The 25,118-nt window shown below is 39.1% G+C and overlaps 1 protein-coding gene across 1 annotated transcript in view; it reads left to right on the forward strand.

The window, feature by feature from the left end:
* Positions 1 to 25,118, forward strand: part of KCND2 (potassium voltage-gated channel subfamily D member 2) — a 285,532-nt gene that overhangs the window by 237,799 nt on the left and 22,615 nt on the right. The window lies entirely within an intron of this gene.

Raw genomic sequence — 25,118 nt, forward strand, 5'->3', positions numbered from 1 at the left:
AGAAAGGCACTTAGGACTGAAACAAAACAATTTCAGCTTCCCACTTTCAGCTCTGCTTTAAATGTCAAGGGCTTGCTCTTCTCTTGTAGAGCAAGGATATAAAAATGTGTGATCAAGATTTAGTCTTTAATTTCAGTTATAATTTACAATTCCTGAAGCAAGGGGGGATAAATTCTTCCTGTTAGTTGTCCTGGCTGTTAGGAGTTATTGCCCTGTATCCTAAAGAAATAAATCCATATTCTAAACCCAAGTTAATGAAAATTAGTGGATTACTTACTTTTAAACTCCTCTGTATATGGCAAAACAGAAAACTGGCAAATAATTAGATCTTGAAATAAGAACAGAGAACAAAAATAAATTGTTTGCATTGGGTAAAAGGGACTATATGCAATGCAGATAGGAAGCATTTTAAAAGAGAATCAAGCTTTGGCAGTATTTTTATACAAATAGTGTGGAAGGTTACATTATACAAATTTAGTTTCATAACATTGTGAGATATGAAGCACAAATAGTCCTTAAATAATTATTTTTTACACTGGAAGTAATTAAGATACAGTCATAGTAGATCTAAGGAAACCATTAAAAGCTTACCAGGGTTTGGTTTGGTTTGGTTTGGTCTGGTCTGGTCTGGTTTGGTTTGGTTTGGTTTTTAGTTTTACCCTGGAAATCACTTAGAGGACTAAAGTGTTTTGGTGTTTGGCAAGCCTAAAAATGCTTTCTGCTACTGGCTGTTTCACCAGCCTTCTGCAAAAGACTCTCAAAATCAGTTTGATGCCTAGAAGTACCTTCATAATTCTTCACGCACTTTAAATCTGCACAAAACATTGCTATTCCCACAAGACATAGTCCTCCTCTCACCCCAGATGTACTTTCCCACCTGCATATCGCTGCCTCCATTAGGCCGGCAGAAGTATTTGGGCAATTGTGGGCCAAATTGTTAAGTAATCTGGTTTAAACTAACTCAGGTAATAAATGACTGAACCTCAGTTCATTCTCTGAGTCAGCTCACTGTGTCTCCACTAAAGTGTGTCTCCACAGCTCACTCTGTCTGCACTAAAGGCGAATTACAGCCCAAGGCAGGAGCATCACTCCTGAAGCTGCTGTGTCAGAAGGGTAGGTGTGCATAGAGACTGGAACACAGTGGGCATCAGGGAACCTGGGGAATAGACCAAAAGTGGAACATCCCAGTGCAGTAAATTAGCTGTGACTACAAGGTTGGCATGGTGGGTTCTCAGTTTGAGGTAATATTTCCTGTTCTTCCTAAACTGACTTTTGTGGGACTGTTTGAGTTCCTCTGCATTGAGCTCCACAGCTCTCCGAGAGTTTATGATCTTCTGCCAAGGACCAGACCCAAGCTGGCTTCCAAATTCATGCCATGCTCCTCAATCTGGCTAAGAGGCCCCTCAATCACAACATGGAGTTATCACACACCTGATCCAAATGCATGTGCTTGAGCCATATTGTGCCTGGTTGGGCTTACAGGTTGACCTACCCATGCTGGAGCATGCTGGAGGTATCTGTGGTCTTTTGTACCCCCCCCTGCCTGTGTCACTGGACACCCAGTGAAATTAGTGTATCAACAGCTGCACAGAACTGCATTAATAACCCTGCCAGAACTGAGCTGGCCGCCCCCAGAGTCTCTGCATCTGTGGCACAGTTAATCTGTCAACTAAATAAACTGTCTGTGGATAACTGAGCACTGGCTGTGCACAGTATAAAAAGAACATATATAGCATGCTGTATCATGGTAGTGTATGGACAAGTAATGATTAACAGGTAGGTCTACCTGTCACTGTAATTTACAAATGTACTTTGTTGACAGTGAAGGCTATCAGAACTGAAAGTGGTGGGTAGAAACTGTTTCCCTAAGCTTAAATTGTAGCAGAATGTAGCTAATCAGCTGTGTACCAGGGTAGGAAAATTGTGACTAAAGTTGTGTTTATTACAGACATGGTTTAGTAACAGGTATAACCGCAATGTTGTCTGCAAGTGACAAAACTGTCTCTGTAGGAGGAGACCTACACCGTCAGGCCTGCAGGCTTTTGGAAAAGCAGCTCGGTGCGTTGGAAATCAGAGCCTGTTTCCTCCCCTGGATATCAGTGAATAGGATGAGCAAACTGTATTTTGGGGTGGGGGGGGGGAAACGGACCACAGTAGGGGAAAGCTTGTCAGAAATCTCAGCTCACCAGCTCAGACTGGACAATACTGGATTTCTAGAGCAGAAGAGTTATTTGCAAAGTGCTGAGTGGAGAGGAGCGAACCAAACAAGGCTTCTCCCAGGAGTGTCAGCAAGTGGCTTTGCAGCTAGTATTAAAAAAAAAAATCTGATGACAAACATACATAAGGGGCTATTTAGGTATGAAGAGAAAAAACACCTGCTGTGTTTCAAAGAATAACGAGCTAAGTAAGGCAGGGGGTAAATGGTGTTGTCTGTTATCTGGATGACATGCTAATAACTGGGAAGATTTCAGATGAACATTTACAAAAACTAGAGGAGGCTTGAAAGAAATGGCAAAGATGTGATACTAAAACTAACAATAACAAAAATCGTGTCCTCATTTTTGTTGGATTTTTCCACTCCCCACACCCCCAAGACAGGTAACATAGCATATGGGCTGAAAATTAAGGCTACATATCTTCCAAAAATTAAAATCCATTACACATAGAATATAAGTAGGGCCTTTAGGAGTTCTCCAGGGCTGAGCTTAGGGCCATGAGAGAAGCTAGATGTTGGATGCTGTAAGTGAAGAGTCTGCTACATTGGCAAAGCATTGTATGCTGTAGAATGCCTTGTGGGATTTAGGGTTTTTTAATATGGTTTGTTAATTTTTGCTTCCTAAGAGTGAGAGCTACTTCAGGTGTTATATGTCCAAGGTATGTTCTGCTGCTTAGACAGAACTATGGCATATTCACTCCAAATATAACAACATAAATTGGTTTTATATCTGTTCTTATAAATAAAAATAAAAGGTGAAATAGCTGTGGACAGAAGAAAATAATGTTTCCTTGAGGAAGCAAAAAGGAAATCAAATAGTTCAATTTACATTAAAATTACATGTTATACAAAACAGTAGTGTGTAATAGCTCTCTTCAAGGAACTGAGCTGCAGCTCCAGACATCTGTAAATCTGGAATTGAAAGTATGTGACATTTTGTTCCACAATATTGGCAAAAAGTGGGAGAAATCACTAGCATAGAACTCAGACTTAGGATCATTACATTTCACACATAAAAAAATTTTTTTTTGGTCTCACAACAAAAATTCCCTAGATGGTGACAGTGAAGAGCCTGGATCTTACCAGCACATTTTAAAGGCCATCAGAAATATAAGCCAATTTGGAGTTTCTGTCCCACCTGCCATTTGTTCCAGGAAAATGTTCATAGACAAAGAAATGCTTCACTTACTAAATGACCTATTTATTACAGTTAAAAATATTGCCCTATAAATAGGAAAAGACCCTGTATCAGTTAATAAAATGAGTTTTACATACTCTAACTTCATCATATAACAAAAGGGAAAGTTTATCCTTTCTAATTCAGGAGATTGAATTATCCATGGAAAATTCTGGCTGAGGACTAAATGTAATAATACCAAAATATCTACGGAAAGTATGCAGAGTAGTTTGAAATGAGGAATGAAAGAAAAAAATGTTAATTTAAGAAGCAGACATAGAAATCAATACACCAAAAAGGCAAGGAACAGGTCTGACCAGCTATCAGAAGTTGGCAGAGTATTAACAAATGGCATTATGTCACCTTTGGCTGAAACTGAGTGGCTGAACACTGATTCTTCAAGGAAACACTATGAAAATATAGCTAGGCAGAGCAGACATGATCTCTCAGTGGCCAGAAATTGAGGCTTTTGCTATTAACACCTGAAAAGCATTTGGAGAGGTGTTTTATATTAATAAATGTAATTTCGGAGAAATGTCTCTGATTTACTCTAGACAAGTTTCAGACATTCTCCTAGCAGTAAAGGTCAATTTTTTAACAAGTTAACAGAGCAACTTGGGCATACATACAAATAAGGGTAAAGGAAAAACTGTTGCAGAATCTTACAAGGTGGCAGATCCAGTTTGTTGTTAGGATCAAGGTTTGCCCCGAAACCTCCTGCTCAAAAGACTTCTCCAAAGCTGGTGTTCTACATTTAGTTTTGTAAAAACAAAAACCAGCCAAGACCACTTGAAAAAAGTCAGTGTACAGTCTAAATGTACATTTCACAGCTTTGATTCCACAGTGACACGGAGCAGGGAATAGAGAATGGTTTTAAGAAACATGTATTGAGATTGGTGGTATACTAGGGAAAAGGAGAGATAACAAAGATGAGAAAAGGGCAGCTGTTACTAGATAAGAGCTAAGTTACAGGCTATAAACCTAGAAGTGAATAGAAATTATTTGAGTTTTCATTGGCTGTGCAAAGAGATGATACATTATTTAAAAAAAAAACAAACAAAACCAACCAACCAAAAAAACAAAAACAATTCTTGTAGGTGAAATTCTAATTAAAAAGATTAAAAACTTTAATTCTCTTTGCCTTCCTTGACCACAGAGCTCTAACCACAGAGAATTTTCAGATTTTCATAAGACCCACCATATGTTTTGTATTGGTTTTGTATAGAAGTTATTTACAAAATTCACAAGGAAGGCCGTATAGTGGATTTTTTTTTCTTTTTAAATAATGTGATATGACTCCTAGTTCCATGGATTTGCCTACTTCCTTTTCTCAGAACAGGGCATTTTGAGTACATACATGATTGAGAATAAAAGTTTAGTTTCATCCATGATTTAAACTTCTAAAGTAATACAGCTTCTCCCTGTTATTTTCCATTCTCTTGGCGGCGTTTTGCAGATGAAAAATCATGTTCTGTTCAGCATGTGCCTTTAGGAAGGAGTACTGGAACTTTTTCTTTCATATCTCAACACATGGTAAAGACATGACAGAAAGCTAGAAGGAATACACAGTGCCTCTGCTGCAGCTCTGGTGGTAGAATCATAGATCTATTTTAGTACAAATTAAAGGAAAAAAAAATCTTTAAATTGCCCTTGACACATAGCACATCCAAGGCCTTTGAGGGTAAGACAGCTGTGGGAAGCTGCAGCCATGGAAAGCAGCTGTATTCTTAGTGAGACTGTTTTATCCAGGAAAATAAAAAAGAGGGTAGAGGGGAAGAGAGGGGGAGAAAGGATAATTTGCAGCTGAGATTATGGAATGATCCAGAATCCTCCATTCACAAATTTATGTCTTCTAACCCTAAGGGTAGTCAAACAACCCTTCCCTCTTTGCCCCCGGAAAAATGGAACAGCTAGAGCAGGTAAATATGCATCCTTGCACCCACCTCAGTGAACCTCATCAGTTGTCTACCAGAAAAACAACTTTCAGGAAGAGGTGCCTGCCTGCTATTCAACAGCAATTGTTCTTTTTCGACACAGAAATAGTTCATGGTTCAAGCAGGCAGGCAAACATATGCATTCCTTTCACAGAGAAATACATGCTCTCAGCAGTGCTTAGGTAGGCAAGCAACCAGGCATAAAACAGTAAACGCTCAGACACAGACAAAACAAGTGCAGGCAAATGCAGCCTCAAGTTACTGAACAAAGAAAAGATGAAGAAGTTCAGGGGCATAGATCAGATCTCGGATCAATTCCTACTATTTATTTTTTTTTCATATTCTCAACTTTTTTTCAGCAAAAGCAGAAAGATAATTGAGTCATCTCAGTATCATGACTATTTTCCATAGCCAGAGGAAGGAGTCAGAGCCTCAGTATATAACACTGTGTAGGCTGTGACCCCTGTTCCTCAAATGTATATGCACACAGGTAGGCTGCAAGTCTTGCCAGCGCAAACTGGAGTAGCACTGGGTACAGTCCTGGATCTCTGCAGAACTGAGATACCTCACAAAGACAGGTGAAGGTGAACCTTTGTCATCTGAAGAGTCATTAAAAAGCAACAATAAAGCATTCTTCTTTTAATAGTGAGTAGGCAGAGGGTGACGGCAGCACTTGGATGGAGAGGACTAGAATGACCCAAAAGAAAGGAAGAGCAGAGAAGGGGGACAGTGCAGTGTCAGTCTGGGGTCTGCTCAGCCTCAAGCAGCAAGCAGTTTTATACCTCCTGAGCCTTAAGGATCCATGTCTGGTAATGGCTTTTGGAGAGGAGAAGGAAGGGGGTGAACCATTAATTTTGTCATCCTCCATGTCACAAGGTAGTAGAGAGTCTGAATTGTTTTATAATCCCATTTTCTCCAAGTAACAATCCTGGTTAAAATAAATTATGGAAGCAGCTGTACGGACACTTTGGGCAGCCTTTCACATACCTAAGGCTTGGAGTGCAAAAAAAAAATAAGAAATACCTACTCATGGGCAGAAGAGTACAGTATCAGAAAAAAAGAAAGCAGGTCTTCCAAATGAGCTTATTCATCAGCAAATTACCTGTTTGAATGGATGCCATGAGAGCCTAGCTCTCCTCAGAGTGACACTTCAGTGTCCGTGTTTTTCTTTCATGCTTTCATGTCAAGTTAGTTCAGTTTATCAGTCAAAGGAAAATACATATTTCCTCCAGCCATGCAAACACATTTGGGGACTTGAAAATCTAACTGAAATCTCTGATTCATATCGCATATATATTATCTTTCTTTCTGTTGCTTTCTTTTGCTTCTGCTTGATACTGAATAATTCTTATTTTCATAGACTTTAGGTGTCCCTCTGGTTTTCTGAAACAGGAAGAACAATAACTATATCTCTTCCTCCCATGCCCAGAGATAAAACTGCTTGTTTCTGTTTATTTGCTTGTGTTTGTACATCTTTATTTGATAAGGGACAAATGCGTGTCTCTTGCATGTGTAAATAAATTATTGAGAGAAAATAAGCTAAGTGTTATCTTTTGTTCTGAAAGCTTTTAGAGTAATGTGGATATTCTTATCTTGTTCAGAAGAGGGCATGATAATGTCCATTATCCTCTGCAAGTTCTGTTGCCTGCACACACCAGCCTGTTGTTGCTCCATTGTTTCAGAGGCCCATAAATGTTATCAGAGGTACCGATTAGCACCGGGTGTGCAATTCCTCAGCAGGCTGGTTTTGAAATTTAGAAAATTAGTCCAACCTTCTGATGAGAATTACTGAGAAGCCAGGACAGAGAACTGAGAAATGAGGCAGCAGGTTTTAGGAAAAGATGACCAAAACCGAAATCTATGCCCCATCCAAACCTGAGGCCAAACTAGGAAGTGTCAGCTCATGGGCAGGTGTGGAAACTATTTCTGCTGGTTTATTTGTGATAGTAGATGAGAGTTTAAGCATCTGTCTATGCTATTTAGTGAGAGTTAATTCAGAGCTGAGCAGCTTTTTGTGATCAGTGGTTATCATCAGATGAGGTGTTGAAAACCATTGCCGCTATCCAGTTAAGGCAGGCTTCAGAGCCAGTGGAGATGGCCATGGGTATTCTCCTGTCTTCCAGGTGTAACTTTTGTGTGAATCGAATTGGATTGTTTTCAGTTCTTCTGTCAGATTTTCTCTTCTTCCAAAATCCAGAGAGTTTCTGTAAGGCCACCCTGCATGTGGGTATTGATCTCTGAGCTTTGTTCTCAGGGGCATGGAAGCAGCAAAGAGAAAAGCAACTCAGAAATATTTGTCAAGCTGTTATTTAGCCAGCACTTTTAGCCGTTCTGAATGAGTCTAAAAAGAATCTAACCTTCCCTTCCACAACAAATTTCTGGTCTGTGTTTTGTTCACTTCTCTGTAAACACTCAGTTATACCGGTGTCCTGGGTTCAGCAGTAGCAGTCATTTTTTCTCCTTCTTAGTAGCTGGTGCAATGCTGTAGTTTTGACTTTTGGCCTGGGAACAGTGTTGATAACCCTGATGTTTTTGGTTACTGCTCAAATGTTTGGTTTGACCAAGGACTTTCTGAGTCTCATGCTCTGCCAGGCAGGAGGGGAAGCTGGGAGGAAGCAGAGACAGGACACATGACCCACACTAGCCAAAGAGGTATTCCATCCCACAGCACGTCATGCCTAGGATGTAACTGGGAGTTACCCAGAAGGGCTAGTTCAGTGCTCGGTTGCGCTGTGTATCGACAAGTGGTATTGTATACTCTTCCCTTGTTATTTCCCATATCATTATTTTTATTATTGGTAGCAGTGGTGGTTTGTGTTCTACCTTAGTTACTGGACTGTTCTTATCTCAACCCATGGGATATTCTTTCAATTCTCCTCACTGTCCCTCCAGGAGTGGGGTGGGGAAAGGGAGGGAGTGAGGGAGCAGGCTGCATGGGTTACTGACTGCACTTAAACCACTACAGCTCGTTAGCCTGAAGCAAGAAAAATAAATGGTAACAATGCTATTAGCCCATTCAGTATTTCAGTGGTCTCTGACAGCTAGAAAATAACTCTTCTTACCTTTTGGGGGGAAGGGGTAAATTGGTAATGACACTGAGCAAAAAGGAAGATATAATATGAATGCTAAGTGATCACATTACCTGCCTTGTGTTGGTTAAGGTTAGATTTTCTAGGACAAAATTTTGCTTTTTTGCAGTCTTAGAGGGTTTTTATTACTATTTGTGCAATATCTCCAGCAGTCATAACTAGGTGCTCTATGTTCACTCTATAAACACAAAACAATCTTTCGCTGGGGATTAGGTACCTTATACCTTGCAGCAACTGAAAGTACAAGACAAGTAAAAAAAAAACAGAGGGAAAATAGAAGTGCAAAGGCATATATTCAGACTACGTATCTTATGATACTGCAACCTAAGGAGAGTGCTGAGAGTCCACCTGCTGTTAAGAGCTGCTGGCTTGTTATGGAATCATAGAATTGTAGAAAAAAATATTGCTGGAGGTTGTCTGGTCCAGTCTGCTTGAAAAAAGGCTAACTTTGAAGTTAGGTCACACTGTTCACATCCTCTCAAGTCAAATTCCGAATATATCCAAGGGCAAAGACTCCACAGCCTAGATATGGTCATCCTTTGCCAGTTTACCAATGTATCCCCTGCAACAGAATGTACAAAATCAGAGACAGTACAGAAACAGTCTCACAATTGCTGAATAGAGGTCCATCATAATGTTACACATCTTGATGTCTAAAATCCTGGGGATGGAGCTCTACATGTGGAAAAGAAGAATGAACTGCTGGGTCCTGTTCACCTTGCCCATCAAGACATGCAGGCTCTTCTCTGCAAAGGCACTGTTGCCAGTAAAAAAATACAGTAAGAAAAGACATTAAGTGTTTCATCTCAGCCTTTTCCTTGTCTTTTAACAACCAGTCCCATACTCAGCGGCAGGCTCTCATTTTTCTTAGTAATTCTTTTTCCGACAAATTTTTGATTTAGTAAAAGAGAAGGAGTTTGATACCTCATTCACATTTTCTGTCAAAACGCCTCATTGAAGTACTGTTGAGTGGGTTGTTTCCATTGTCTTACGTGCCACAATGGACAGCATAAATGTGACCTAGAGAAGCATGCCCCATTTCACATTGTAAGTCACTGGTAGAGGTTGGAATAGCATGCTGTCCTCTCCCTTATCCCATTCTTTCTCTTCTGTTTGGTGCTTTTTATGTCTTTTTGGTGAAAATGCTGCCTGGTTTTTGTAGACTGAGGATACATTACCAATGTACCTGTGTCCAAAGGAAACACAAACCAATGCAACTTGTAGCCTTACTTTCTGCAGAGTTCTGGTTTGCAGACCCTGCAGGCCCCAACAGTCATTGTGCCATTCCTTACATCAGCATGGACAACACATCTTTATTCCCACTGGATTCTTCAAGCAGCCATTGAAGAGATCCAGGAGCCTCATTTGATGTCTTTCAGCTCACATCAGTTTTCTATTTTTCAAGGGCTGGCTCTGGGTCTTTTTTTATAAAATAAGCAGCAGTTACAGAGATTAGCATCCCAGATCATGAAAGAAATTTCATCACATAATATCTTCTGCCTAGAATAATTGTTATAAATGCTTAAGAAATGTCACTGCTTTTCACTAAAGCATTGTTTGCTGGAGGAAATAATTTGGGCTGAGCATTGATGAGCATGCAGGCTGCTCTTCAAGTGAAGCAGTGTTTTGTATTTTATTCTTTTTAAAATATTATTTTGACAAGTAGAGGAATAAAAACAAAATACTTCAATGTCTGGACAACACATTTCTGACATATATAATTTTCTGTTGATTTTGCTCACAGAAACACTGGTACTTTTTCTGCCTCAGTAAACAATCCAGTCCTGGATTTAGCTGCTTTGTGTGGGTTATGGTTGTTTAGTCAGGCTAATGGATATTAGAGGCTTATGAAACACCCAGTAAGATACCTCACAGTAAAGAGCTTCTGGTCTGCAGTGTTAAACCAGTTTGAACAGTTTCTCTATAATATTTAGCACATGCTAATACAAAACTTGAGCATGATCAGATAATTCTTTAGAGTAGTGTCATAAAAATGTATGAGCATATAAAATGAAAGGGAAAAGGAAAAGAGCATGTGTATCTTAATAGACCAAGTACACGAAATATTGAAGTATATATTCCACTGCTTAAGGCACAGTAATAATAAAAATTGTAATAAAAAAGAAGTAGAAATCTTTAGACTGAAAATGACCTGTCAACCTCAACTGTAAACCAAAAACAAAGTCAGAAGTATCATTTCTAACACCAGGCATTATATACTCTAACCACAACTATCAGACTTTTTAATAAAAAGCATATTTATTATTTGAGTCTCTAAATGTCTGGCCAAAGATGATTAATACACATGTATTTACACAAGCTGGAGTATACATGCATTGACAGGTAAGCACAGTCAAATAAGGAGAAGGAAAGTACTGAAGAATTCTGTGCATCTCAGGGGAAAAGATAAGTTTTATTTCCCTGAGTATTTACTGATCTATTGAGAAGAAACATTTTTTGATCTGGAAAACTGAGGAACTTCTAAAGAGCACCATCTTGGTCTCTGAGCCTCTTGAACATTGCTTCTGAGAACATGAATGTGTAGGCTGAGATTCATTTCTTCTGCTTTTTAGCTTTCCATAGTTAAAGCTCCTGAGTTTACCTAGGCTTTCAGATAATGATGAAAAAGAAGTTACGGTGAAGTCTTTGGAGATAGCTCAACTATGCATTGAGAACTGAGAACTCTCCAATTCAGATTCCTCAGTTAGCCTTCCAGAAGGAGGTAAAGTGAACCCATGTGCAGGTCTATGCAACCATACGTCATGTGTCCCACAATTCTTACTACAGAAAGTATCATTCCCATCACAGAACAATGTCCTCTAAAACTGTATAAACAACAATATGTACTTTAACTCCTATTCTGTTTTTTCTCCATTTCAGCTTCATCTCCTGTCTCTATAAGTTCTGATAATGTTTTTTGGAACATTGGCACTACCTTTATTTTTAACTACACATTATTAGCATTGCACCAGTGATAAATCCTGATCATTAACGATAGGGAGCTTATTTGCTATCTTATTTTAATGACTCCAGATGACAGAGGTTGGCTTTCAGACTGAAATTCACTACCCCTTTTTCTGTGGTAGTGGCCCATTGATTCCAGTGGGGATTCATTGCTGTAAATGAAGGTAGAATTTAATCTACAGTGTTCATATAGTGTCATGCCACAGCAAAACTTAGTTTCACTGCCTTGAAAGTGGTCTTCATTAAAGACCCCTGGCTTAGGTTCCCTTTCACATTGATATCAAGACTCTACTTAATAAATGAAATCTTTACATAAGAAGCCAAAGCGTATTGTATCTCCAGAGCTTAAAGAACACTCATTACACAAATTTGGAATTAGTTACTGGTCATTATGGAGTTATTGTCCTAGAAAATTTAAACTCAAAACCAGTTTCTTGTATTTCTTGCAAACATCTTTTGCATTTAAATCCTGAAAACTCCTGTGCAGATTGTTTTTGAAGAAAACAGGTTGTTATCAGTAGTTTTAGTCCTAATCCACCTCCTGCCAATTTTAAAGAGTATTATGGGATCTAATCCTGCTCCTTGTAATTCAGTGAATAAGATCAGACAGTACATGTAAGGGCACACACATTGCCTTTATAGCGGCTTCATCTGGGAAGATACCCCACTCTTTCTTCTTAAGGTGCTCTTCCCTTCCTCAAGTACTGCAGATGGGATCTGAAATGGGGTTTTAGGGCATTCTTTATAGAAGGACAAAAAAGATTGTGTTAGATTTCCATGACTGCTACCCTGAGACCTTGAGAGACTAGGATACCAAAAATAACATTCATGACTGTGTAACAACAGGAATTTTACTCCAACAAAGCAAAATAATTGGTCTGTAAAAGGAAGAGAGAAATATTTTAATGAAGTCTCCCCTTCTAAGTGTTCTTTTTTTATGGTGCCACTTGGCCTTTGGCAAAAGCTACCCTGTAGCCCTAATGCATTTCTTGCATAACAGCTCAGCTGAGTAAAAAGGGCTAGCTATAATGCAGTACATGACCTCCATAAATTCATTCCCTTTTATGGAAATAGAATAAAATAAGTATCAATGTAATTACATCTGACATTTCCAAAAGAGTTTTGGAAGAACAACAATGTTTATTACACTTGGTTTATGTTGCATTCTGCTTTATTTTTCAAGTAATATGTTTCATAGGTTTATAAAGTACTTAAGGTGGAGGGGTTTTTAAGGATTAAGTAAATCTGCTCAATCCCTTAGCTACAAGCTAAAATGCATTAATTACTTCAACTGTCATGAAGGTTTGATTGTCTTTAGTGTTTCTCCAGCACTATTTAGGGCTTAGTCCTCTTATTGCAGTGAGTACTTGCACTTCCAGGCATTTGGCATCACTATTTCATTCCTCTATTTTAATGAACTCTGTATTTCTAAAAATCACACTGCTTTTGTTTGATCAGTCATTTGTAATGGTTGTATAATTATTATGTAAGAAGGACAGAATGGATGCAGATGAGTTGTCACTGTCTTCCAGCCACCAGCAACTGCACCCCAAAATGTGGCCTGTATTGTCCACTCTCCTCAGAGTAGAAGTAGTGCCCTTCTCCCTGTTGGATATCAGTAGCACCAAGTAGCAAACACACTGGAGACACAGCCACTGGGTTGCATGTCTCTTCTGCCCACTGTCTGAGATTACCAACACATCAACTTGTTGCCTTGCTTAATCTTCACAGAAGTGAATCACCAAGCAGAAAGACAATGTGTATGGCTGTCCTCAGAAACATGTCTGTAATAATTCCTGAGGAACCATGTCTCTGGATATCTTTCTTCTTTTCCCTTGCCCCCTTTGTTCTTCACTCTCTCCGTGAGGTTATGCTCATAGAATCATAGAATAGCTTGGGGTAGAGTGCACCTTCAAAGGTCATCTTATCCAACTCCCTGTAGTTACCAAGGACACCTTCAACTATATCGGGTTGCCCATGTTACACATATGGTGACACAGATTTATAGGAAGGCAGGATACCAAAGCCTGTAGACCATGATCCTACAAACTGAAATTCGAGGTTGAATAACTTGAACACAGGTCTTATGACTGAGAGGATCAGGGATTACCAGACAGATGGAACTTTTTTAGGCTGCGGAAAGGAGGGGAAAAACAAAGTGGAGTAATATAAAATCAGAAGGAAAAAATACTGCTCAGCTGTGTTCTGATTATTGGCACAGACAGGCATTGCCGCTTTAGTCCCTAAGCAGTTTCTATTAATTTGGTCTTTTCCTTCTTGTGAGAGTTTACCTCCTGTAGATTTTTTCCAATTCCTTCCTTTTCTTTCTAAAGAGGAAAAGAGCAGTGACACACCTATATGCCTACTTATTAATGACGTAATGTTGGTAACAGAAAGTAGAGATCTCGTAGTTCCTAAGGCAAATGTATTTACTGGTTAATACTGATGAACGTATTAAAGAAAGAAAGGCCTAGAGAGAGGGCTTGAGTTGTTACCTGCCATATGAGATTGTAATAGCACATTTCTGAGTCAAAAGAAATGAAAACTCTCCTAATATTTACAATCAAAATTTGCCCTACTTTGATAGCAATGAAAAAATGATTTAGTGGGTTTTTAGCTGTCTTACACCTTGAAGTGATCTATGCTCTCCAGCACAGATGATGGAGGTCTCACAGTCTAAGTTTACCAGCAGGGAGAAAGATGATCTAAAATGCACGGGAGAATGAGTCAGCAAATACAACAGAAGTCACAGTAATAAGAACACATGATTATTTAGTTTCAGATGCTTGAAATATTTTTAATCTTTCTATGAAAATTATTATTACTTCAGCTTCTGTAGTGCTAGAATGAGTCCTAAGTATGGAAATTAAAAAGATGAGTATGGTTTGTCCCACTGCTGTGCATTCTGGATGTGGTAGTGGAGTCAGACCATGCCCTTTCTGTAAGAATGGTGCTTACAACTGCATCAGTGAGTGAAATAAGGGTATTGACAAAGATACAGCATCAAGGAGAACCTCCGGTGCAGTACCAGCAGGATGCAAGAGAGTAGTACAAATGTGAGAGCAGAGCACATTCTGAATAGGGGGTGGGAGAAAATGGGGAGGTCCCCTGCAGTAGATAAATTAATAGGAATTATGCAGATTATGCCATTAAGTAATGTGCCTTATCATCGCAAGAAAAAGCATTAACACCGGGATTGGTGTGGTCTCCTTTGCAATCAGATATAGGTTGTGAGCCAGATCATGAACGTCAAATACTTACACATGAAAATGCATACTCATAAAAAAAAGCCGTACTGGAGTGAAGAAACCTATAGCTGCAAATGAAGACTAAAACCCAGTCCTCAGCAGAAGTTATATTTCACTTGAAAATATAACTTTCAAAAAAATTAGTCTTGAAAAAATCAAACATCTCTGATTTTCAGACTACAATGACCCCTTATGTCAAACCCCCTGGCTAAAAGTCAGTTTAAGAGTCCTTGCAATCATGAGACAGCAACTCCTATCTCTCATAGGAGAGCAGAAGTCACTTCTGGAGCTAAGCGTGTGCAGCATGACACAGCATCCACAGCAGTGACATGCAGCCCTACTTCTCACTCCTCTGCCTCTTGTACTTTGTAACAGCTCAAAGCCAGCAAGTCATTTCTTCACCCATTCCCTAGACACACAACCTCTATACAGAGCTGAATATCAGTGGGGACCAAGGGCACAATTGTCAGGCAGCCACAGCACAGCATACAAAAGCAGTGCTGTGAGATATATAATCTTTTTGCACCAGGATTGCAGTACTGACTCTTCTCCCAGGATGCCTGCCACACACCTAAAGCTGTGCAGTTATAATGTGGGCACAAACAATACCTACAGTAAGACAGTCAAGAAAAAAAGAAGGAAATCAGTGTTCAACACCCTGAAAACAACAAACCTGACAGTAGAAGAGGACAGAAGACTTGCTATATAAAGGTCTCTAAAAAGAGATTTATACTCAGTGAGAAGCAAAGCTAATTGAAAATGCATAAAAAGGAGAGGGTTTGGCAGTCCTCATTAAATTGTGCCTGTTGTTGTAGAGATAAAAGAAACACAGTCTGAAGCAAAATGTTGAGTAGAAATTTAAAATCCAAGGACAAAATTTTCAACAAATGGCACAGGCAAAATTAAGTATGAGGGTTGGTTAAGTATATTGATTAGAGTTCCTGATGGATTTTGACAAACAGAAAGATAAATACATCGAATACAGTTATATTTGAAGTGGAGACAGGTAGAGACTGTGCAATTATTCTTTGATGCTGTTATGGACCTGGAGGTCAAGCTAAAGAGAGTGGCTCAGGAAATGATCTTTTAGCTATGGTCAGAGTGCTAGTCAGGAGGAGCTTACTTGCTTAGATATTGTTTACATCTAGGGGTCCAAAACCACAGTCTGCAAGGCCAAGATAAATGATCAACAGTATTGCTTTTATAGTGTTTTCAATTAACAATGTGATCCTAAAGGTTTACAGTAGTTCAAAGAACACTGGTGCATGGTCAAAATGTTCAGGAATCAGTGGTCTGGGGAATTCACTGGTTGGCACATAAGCAGAAGGAGCCCATATGTACAGCACAGAAACCATTACTGAAAATCAGGCAAGTTTTACAGTGCTTCCACATCAATGTCTGACGTACCACAGCATTTCTCTGAGCATGACAGACAACCTTCAGAAGGAGAAAGAATTACAGAGAAGGCATAATATGAATGATTCAGAAAGTCTCGTGTCACAACCCTGAGCACTGCAGTACCTAATTATGAGGCATAACGATTTGCACACAGGCTGTGCCAAATGATGACGAGAGAATTAGACACCTAAAAATGGAGTCTGCCTTCTGGGGAAGGTCAGTGTAAGCCAATTGGTGGGGGAAAAACCAAAGCAGTGCTGTGGGACTGAATACCTGTTCCCTCACAAAATCCATGCTACAAGAGCTACATCCTCCAGAAATGCATACGGAATCATCACCTTAAGTGAAACAGATGTGTCTTTCAAAATCTGAAGAAGGAAAGGATAAGACAAGGCTTTTCTTCCAAAAGGTAGCAAAGTAGGTGCAGGTGCTCCCTCTGAATGCCAGCCTGGGTGTTTAGTGCAGTCAAACCACTGTCAGAGAGCTGGGATCCCAAAGATTTTCTGCATGAGGGATTTGACCCTCCATGAAAGCTCCAATCTCTGAAAGCTTTACTTACTGTTGGTGGGTATTTTCTCTATGTTGTAATTAGAAAAATGAAAAACAATTAGATTAAAAAAATTGCAAGACCTCTCGTAGATGTGGTTTGATTGTTCACTTAAAACAGTAACAAATTTCATGCTTGGCTTGCTGAATATTTAATCATTTTCTGAAAGAGGCTGCATAGAAGGAGATTGAGAAAATCCCTTTCCAGCGTTTTCTATAGCATGATTTCTTGAGTGCACTTGTGTCATATCTCTACTCACATCTCTCTGGGAAGAGAAGCCTCACACGACCTCCAAAATCCTTGCTTTTACCACTGGGCATCTGGCAAATTTTCCACAAAGCTACAGAATTTTTAATGAACACTGCAACTTTAGAGAATTTGCATTTAAAATGTGATGGAAAGGACATGTAGTGGTCCCGAAGCTCCTTTTCTGATGGATCCATGCGAAAATTCAAGGGTTATCAGCAGTCTCTAGAAAGTTAGACTTTGAAAGGGCTCTGGCACAAAGTTTTTAAATGTAAACAGAGAGTGAAAAAAAAAATAAAAACAGAGGAAATTTATTTCTTTACTACCTGTAAAAAAGAATGGTTTTGGTCAGCGTTATGAAGCCTTGTGTCTGAATGACTGAGAGGATTGGTAGTGAGAAATAGAACCTCTCCATTACGGGACATGAATTCAAATAGGAATGGTTTTAGTAGTGACAGAAAGTCATTACCATGTCATTGCAGTGTGCTAATGTTTAGAGATTCATTGGTGGCTTAAGTCCAGCTACCAGCACACAAGAAGTCGCATTACAAAATGCACTATCAAAACTGACAGAGATAGTCAAACCCACATCTGCTCTTTGTAACACGCTGCTACATTTCCATATCCAAAGGTATCCATTCAAAGTTGTGTCAAGACTCAAACCCAGTGCGGTTAAGCATTCAAATTCCATACTGCACAAAAGAGGACTTTAGTCTCCTAACCATTGATTCAATACTTCCCATGTGTAATGATTACAAATTTCTCTATTTAAATAATATAAACTAAGCAATATCAAGCTTTTACAGCCTGCAGAGGCAGCGGCTGGAAGCTGGAGGGTGAGGGTTAAGCTTTTGGTTTCTTTTCAGGAAAGGGGATATTAACTATGCTTGGCTGAAACTAATTACCAGGAAACTTTAAGAGGATTCAATGCTATAACATCCTCTTGTTCATTCAAGTTTTGGGGTGATTTAACACTGGTGAAGAGCTGAGTTGTGAGGAGCCTTGACTGAACTCACAAGATGCTTTGTTTTGCTAAACTTAAAATATGTGACCTGTTTCATTTTTCCTGGACTTACCTGAATAGGCTCAGAAATCCCTGAAAATTGGAAAGGAGAAAAAAAAATATAATTATAACAAACGAAAAAAATACTATGTAGTCAGGTGCAGTTAGTAACTTCCACGGATGTGTTTTCTCAAATGTATTCTAAACGGAAAGGAATGAAAAATGTCATGAAAGAGGAAAGAGCTGAATTTCAGAGGTGCAAAAAAACAGTATATGTTCTCAGGAAAATTACTCTCTTGACTGTTAGCTAGAGAGGGACACTAAGGTTCTGGACTGTGATAAATCTCCTAGCGTACAGAAGCTGTACAAAGAAAACGTTATTACCTTAAAGGGAAAGTTCTTAGTCTACTAAGTGTGTATATGTATCTAAATATATGTATGTGCGTGTGTGTATAAAAATATACTACAGTAGTTTTTACTCTTGGTTTAACAGATTTAGAGTTAGCATTAGAGAAGTATTAACTGAAGTATTCAATATTTGGCAGAGATCCCTAGAGAGTTAGGCCAATAGCAGTGTCACACTGACACAAGCTGGTTTGTATTTTTCAGCTTTGCCTGAAGGAATGTAAAAATAACACTGGTCCATTGGTGGTTGTGCTGGCAAACAAAAAATCAGCTTGGTTTTATTGGGCAGTGCTGAACACAACACAATAGGCTGTTTTCAAATCAGGAGAAAATATTTGAAGCAAAACAAGTAGTAAATAGTAGGCTGTGAGGATGGGGAGTCCTAATTATTTTTAAAGGGAAGGAAATAATTCTGGTTTTGTTATTTCAAAAACACTTTTCAAATATTTTTACTATCTGCATTTTCATATATTAAACTCCAGTGTTACCTAATGGGACTAAATAATGTGGAAGAAAACCAGGATTTTTTAAGTTGGAAGATGTGCCAAAAGACAAACCTGCACTGCACACTGGGGACTTTGTTAGTACTTTGCTGAAGAAAAGCAGAACAAGGAGTTCAGATTTGCTGGAAATCAGCCCTAGATCTTGATTTGCCTATTGGAGTCCTGAACAGCATTAAAGCCAGCAGTGGCTAAAACCTGTGGCAGTCAGTTTTACTTGAACATGGGAGCAGCTGGATTTGATTCCCAAGTGAAATCAGATCACTGATCTCAATGCTGTGCCCAGTAGCTGTCACAAAATAAAGGCTCAGCTGTCCTTACAAACTTCCACAGCGCTTTTCTAGTGTTAATATGATTTATACTTGGAGCAGTTTGACCTGATGGCTAATATATACTCAGGAGAAATTTAGGAATGGATTAGCAAATCGATGGTTTGTTTTGACTTTGCTGCTATTTAGCACAAGTATTGCAACAAAAAGAACATCTGTAAGAGAAAATAATTACATAAAGTTTTCAGCAATATTTCTGAGGTGAGAACCGGACACAAAACTTACCTAATCACACTGTTAAAAGGAAAATTCTCCCCTCCACTGGAGCAAGGTGGCATGTCAGAACATACACCTGGGCTTTAGAAAGGTGCATTTGAATCTGCACCTAGATTCTAGATCTTCACAGCTCAACCCTAATTTTAGTCACAACATTGAAAAGTTTTACTAAAGAATGAGTTCCTAGAATGCAGAAATGTGCAACTCTGACATCTTCCACATGTTCCTGAGGCATCTGAAGCAACAAAGAGCATCCACAAACCAAGGCCAGGTGTGGGAGATCAGTGATATTTAGCATCTGCCTTTGGAATCATTTCCCAGGAAGGATGTGTCAAACCCTGGTCCACCCTGCTGGGAAGCAATGGAGCTTGCAGCTGGACTCTCTTTACAGCCAGCCTTGCTGTAATCAGTAAATCTCACATTGCTCTCATTTCCTACCTATACCATGGGTTCTTTATTCAGTCTTTACTAGGCACTATGGCCAGACCCTCAATTGAAGGTATAGTCCATCTTTCACCCCTAACCTTTAATATGAAGAGTGGCTAGAGATGGTGGTACTTTTGAAGGCGGAGATTTTTATATCCTGAAGTTCCTGTTGCTCACAGTTAATGTCTCAAGTAGTAATGGGTGAAAAGTCTTTATAATATTTGTATCAATCTATTCAAAATGCTGAGCATTTGGGATGGTGTACGTTCATCCCAGTTCCTATATCCTAATTTCCTTGTGATATATAAAACACTGTCTCTTAACTTCGTATTGCTTTTTAGTCCAGTTCTCCCAATAACGCATTTTCTGAAAGAACAAAGGAGGAAAATAAAGAAAGAAGAAAGCCTCAAAATTTTTATTCACAGGACAAAGATGCATTTCCTGAATTGTTGGTACAAATCTAGGAGTGGGTTTTTTTCCTCTACTTAGCGCAGGTGCTTAGTGAACTATGCCAGTTCAACGATTATTTTGTAAGGATTATGTCCTGACAGTCATCAAAAACCCCATGCTGTGCAAGGAGTCTTAGCAGCTCCTTTTCCTTTGACAGTGATAGAAATCTGGAAAGTAAGGCAAAATTTGCCAGTTCCCACTAATACAGATTTTTACAGAGAAATTGCAAGGAATCACATTTTAACATTGTGAATAATGATGGCTCACCTTCCAAGTTGGCACCAGAAAAATAAGCTATTTTGAACTTGTCCATACCTCTTCTTTGAAAACTGTGTGCTGTTCTGGTCTTGTTTTGCTGTAAATAGTATAAAAGTATTGGAGAATATCCAGGAAAGGGAAAAGGTGTGATCAAATTTAGGGAATAGACTCTGTATGAACAGAGTAGGAATTGCCAGGCTAGAAAAAATGTAAAAGTAAATAGGTATGAAGACACAAATAGCAGGAGGAAGGTGGCTAGAGGTCATGCACTGGCTGCTTTATTGAATACAAGGACCTGCCTGAGGGCACCATACAAAGCAAGGAGCCACAGCCAGAACAGTCAAAAGGACACTGACTGCAGAACTACCAAACAGTGCTGTGAATGCCAAAAATTTGCATGGATTTAAGGGTACAAAATAAAGCCCATGGAAGTGCAATCCACTAAGGATCACTAACTACAAAGAAATTACAGTTCTAGTACTTCTTGAGTTATTTATAAATAGCTGGAGGATGGAAGAGCATTCAGGGATATTATGTGTATTTAGCCTACTATTTCCCCTATTTGTCAGTTTGCTTCATGTTAAATTTTTTAACCTGAATACTAGGCTAGGTGGATCTTTGGTCTGGGCTATTACTGGTATGCTTTTGTTTGTTTGTAAACCCTGAAAGAGATGGTGAGTTCATCCTATAGATCTGTTTGTGTGTGGGGACATGCACTGAAAAAAGGAACTGTTGAAAAATGAGGTCCTGACTAACTAAGTAATACAAGTCACTGATTTTTAGGAGCAGAGACCTTAGGACATTTTCTCTTAGGGAAGTAAGTCAGAACTACAGCAGCAAAGATCAAATTGTCTCTTTTTCTGTCCCTTTAAGTTACTTTTGGCTTCACATAAAATAGAATGAAAAAAATGAGTGTCTACATCAGGCCCCAGAAAATGCAAAGTCTCTGAGGAACTAAGAAGTATATTCCTCCTGTAATTATTTGAATCATCGTATGAATTATTATCCAGCCAAGCATTTTGTCTCTGCTTATCACCACGGTATCTTAAAGACTTGAAATTCTGATGTAATACAACAAAGTAATAAACGAATTCTATGTTAATTAAATATAGTGTTCCTAAGGGCTAAAAACTTTCAAGAAATTAAGATATTTTTACCTACCTCTGTCTCATTTTTCCAAGTCTAGCCCTTGATCATTTCACATTTGCATGCAGTTGTGTTGTAAAAATAGAATTAGATCCTAAAGAGCGACTTACATATTTTTCAAATTGTGAATGTACAGGTTGAATCCTTATGGCAACACAGTTGAAATGGTTCTTTAGAAATTCCACTTAAGCTTATTACCAGTAGCAATTTAAATTATCTGTTGTTGGATGTAATGTTAAAATAAATGACTAATTAGTGTCAACTTGCCAACATTTAGTCACCAAGCAGCTTGGAAGCTCTAGGGAACAGCTTTATAACAATTTACAGTACCCTACTTAGACAAGGACACCATTTTGCAACTGTCAGATATAATTTGACATGTCTGTAATATTGCTTTATGCATAACACTTTTTTTCTGCTCTCAAAATGGGTAGTCTTTATTCTTCACTGATGGTCATTTTTTAACTGGTCTCAACGTTAAAGTCATTAACTGATATTTGCTCCTTTACAGTGTATCTGCTTAGTCCTAGAGCTAGACTTATCATAAAGGGAGTTTATCGAGATCAGTTTATTCACACATCCGTGCTAACACAAAGGTAGCACTTTACCAGTCACTCCTCCTTTGTGGAGGGTGTGGCAGTTCATCTGATGGTTTTCATTGCTGACAGACAGTCCTTCATCCACTGTACTAAACATAAAATCCCACCCAAAACAGGGCAGATCTCTCAGCAGGTAAGCACCTCCATCACAGGAGATGGTGCTGGAAGCCTCAACTCTGAGGTCCTCCATAACGGGCTGTGACATTACATCATATTTTTTAAAGGCCAAAAAGGGGGTTGGGAACACATGTGCAGGGACCTTCAGCAGTGACTGTACCAGTCTCACTCTCAAGGTACAGGTATTGGTGAGGGCCACGCAGGATGAGGGCACCTCACTTGCCACAAAGTTTGCTATCACATGAAAGATTGCGTGAAGCTTCCTTTGCCTGCAAACTCTGTAAAAGGCCCATTTTCACCTATGAATGTGATTGGTGGCCAGTGCATGGTGAGAACCCCCCTGATTTAGGTAACACTAGGAAAGGCAGCTTGCAACTATTGCATTAAGAACAGTTTTTCTGCCATGTTGCTTCTCTTATGCATAAAGTGTCTGATCCATTCAGAAATATTCTATTTTTCATAAAAGCAAACATGCTTATTTTTGCTGCTAAGATCTGGGAGAAAAACAAAACAAAACAAAATGCTACCTCGGTAGTTTGTCTGTGTAACTGTAATGCAGCTGTTAGGAGTCTGCTGAGTTACAGCTCTGGTAGCTTAAATAGCCCCTATACAACATGACCCAGACATTATACTTCTGTGGTGCTTTGCAGCAGCTCAGGAACAGTTAGGATATTACCTTTTCCTGTGGAGTGAGGGAGAGGTGACAAAAAAAAGATTTTTTTGCCTTTTGGGATATAATATTTTATGGTAAATGAAAACAGAAGGAAATTGGTTATCTAGATCTCTGTCCTGACTGCAAGAAACCAGGAGTTTCCTTGAGCAAGTGAATCAACTTTTCCACGCAAAAGTTCTCTCTTTTTGACCTCTAAATAGTAAAGCACACCTCTATAAATCTGTTTAATCTCCTTGGGTGAAAGCTCTGGTGCACATGGGGAAAAAATAATCTCTGCATTTTATTGGAATTTTGTATCTCAGAAGCTGGTAACTCAGCCAGGGGCAGTTCTCTGACTCTCTTGCACTGCAGGATGGGAAGTCCAGGGAGAGCTGCCACTCTTGAGAAGCAGACATGGTTTTCATCATTCATGAATAGTCATTCTGGCTGGTGCTTGAAAGAACTTCTGTGGACCCCAGAGGGGAGCATGTCCATCACTACTGAGCAGAAGAGAGGGCTATTGCAACACAGGGACCTTCACAGCAGTGAGAACAACCTGGAGGATTTTTTGCAGTCTATGCAGTGTCTCCCCAGGCTGGAATAAAATTTGGAATTATCTATGTAATGTTTCACATCTCACACTAATGGCAATAGTTTGTATTATTCGAAATTACTTTTCCAAAATCATAAGGCTATTTTAAGACCTAGGTAGGGCTGCAAATTCATCATGATTACTGTTGGTGTCAGAGAGGTTGGGAATTGCTTTTCTTGCCTTTTCCCCCGTGCTGGCACATGAGCACATGCCCAATTGGGTTGCTGGCTCCCTAAACACATGGGCCAATGAGGAGCTGTATAACCTTCACTAACAGCCTCACCAAAGCAGCCTCTTGGGGTTTTGCCTCTACAGGAAAGGCCATTAGCTCAGGCAGAAGGCAGGAGGGCAGCAGATCCATCCTCATCCCACCCAGGTGGGTAAAGCATTCACTCTGCACAGAGCAGGCAATCAGCTGGAGGATGGGAGTGTAGACCTTGTCCTGGAAAGACAAGGAACCATTCCATTAATCAACTCCAGGGCAAGAAGCTTGAATTCTGCCTGGATGACATGTGAAATCCAATGGGAAATATGATTTGTCACCCACGCATAAAAAGATTTTCCATGCTGGCTCCTAAAAAAGATTTTGTTCCCATGGATTTCATGCCATTTCCTTTGTTCTCTGGTCAAAGATTCAATTTCCTTTCAAATAAATATTAGCAAGTTAATTTTAATTGCTTTTTGTTTATTTTACAACTCCATTATTTTCTGTCAAGTTTCACATGTTTGAAAACAAAAACGTTACTAGCTTTCCGTTTCAGCAGATGTATGGGAGCAGACAACAGACCTCAATCAATGTGATATTTTTTTAAAGAATGTAAATTAATTCGAAGGAGGTGGGAGAGGGCACATGTATTTGTAACATGCATTTTAAGATATTTTTGCATTTACATTTATTTTTAATGGCGTTTATGCCCTCTAATGTCAGAAAACGTTATTGCAAGGCAGGTTGGGTTTTAAAACAATTTTTTCCTTAAGTGTATCTATCAGTATCAGACTAAACTATTTGATCTTTATAAGAATACACATCCTGGATTTATTTCTACTATATATGTTCTGCAATTTCACAGTTTTGGTGTAGAGGTCACCTTGGTGGGGGGAGGGGAGGTTTCTATCCAAAGTAAGCTCTTCCAAATACGAATTTCCGATGTGTCAAACACACACAAAAATATTGCTGAATTACAATTTATGTGATTGCTTATTTCGTCCTCCAAAATACACGTATTTTTATCTTGAAGAAAGAATTACTCTTGTGTTCAACCAGAAGTTAAATATCCAACACTGTCCCTCTCATTTCTGAAGATTTTAAAGAAAAGACCTTCTCTGGTCACATCAAGGAAAAATAGCTAAAAAGTATGACTCGTTTTAGTAATAATTCAGACCTTTGATTTATGAAATATTTGATCTTAGAGCTGTCAAAACCCAGCCTTTATTGGACTCAGGAATAACATAAATAGCTGATGACGCCACAAATACAGCCTCTGTTGTCTGAGATTTCTTGAATTATGGGTATGAAATATCACATATATTCCACACATGTGTTAGAAAAACAGTATCAGTTTCGTAGGTGGATGACCATGGGTAAACTCTGCAGTGGCAGTGCTTAG

This window comes from Melopsittacus undulatus, chromosome 5 (genome assembly GCF_012275295.1).
Source record: "Melopsittacus undulatus isolate bMelUnd1 chromosome 5, bMelUnd1.mat.Z, whole genome shotgun sequence".
NCBI lineage: Eukaryota > Metazoa > Chordata > Aves > Psittaciformes > Psittaculidae > Melopsittacus > Melopsittacus undulatus.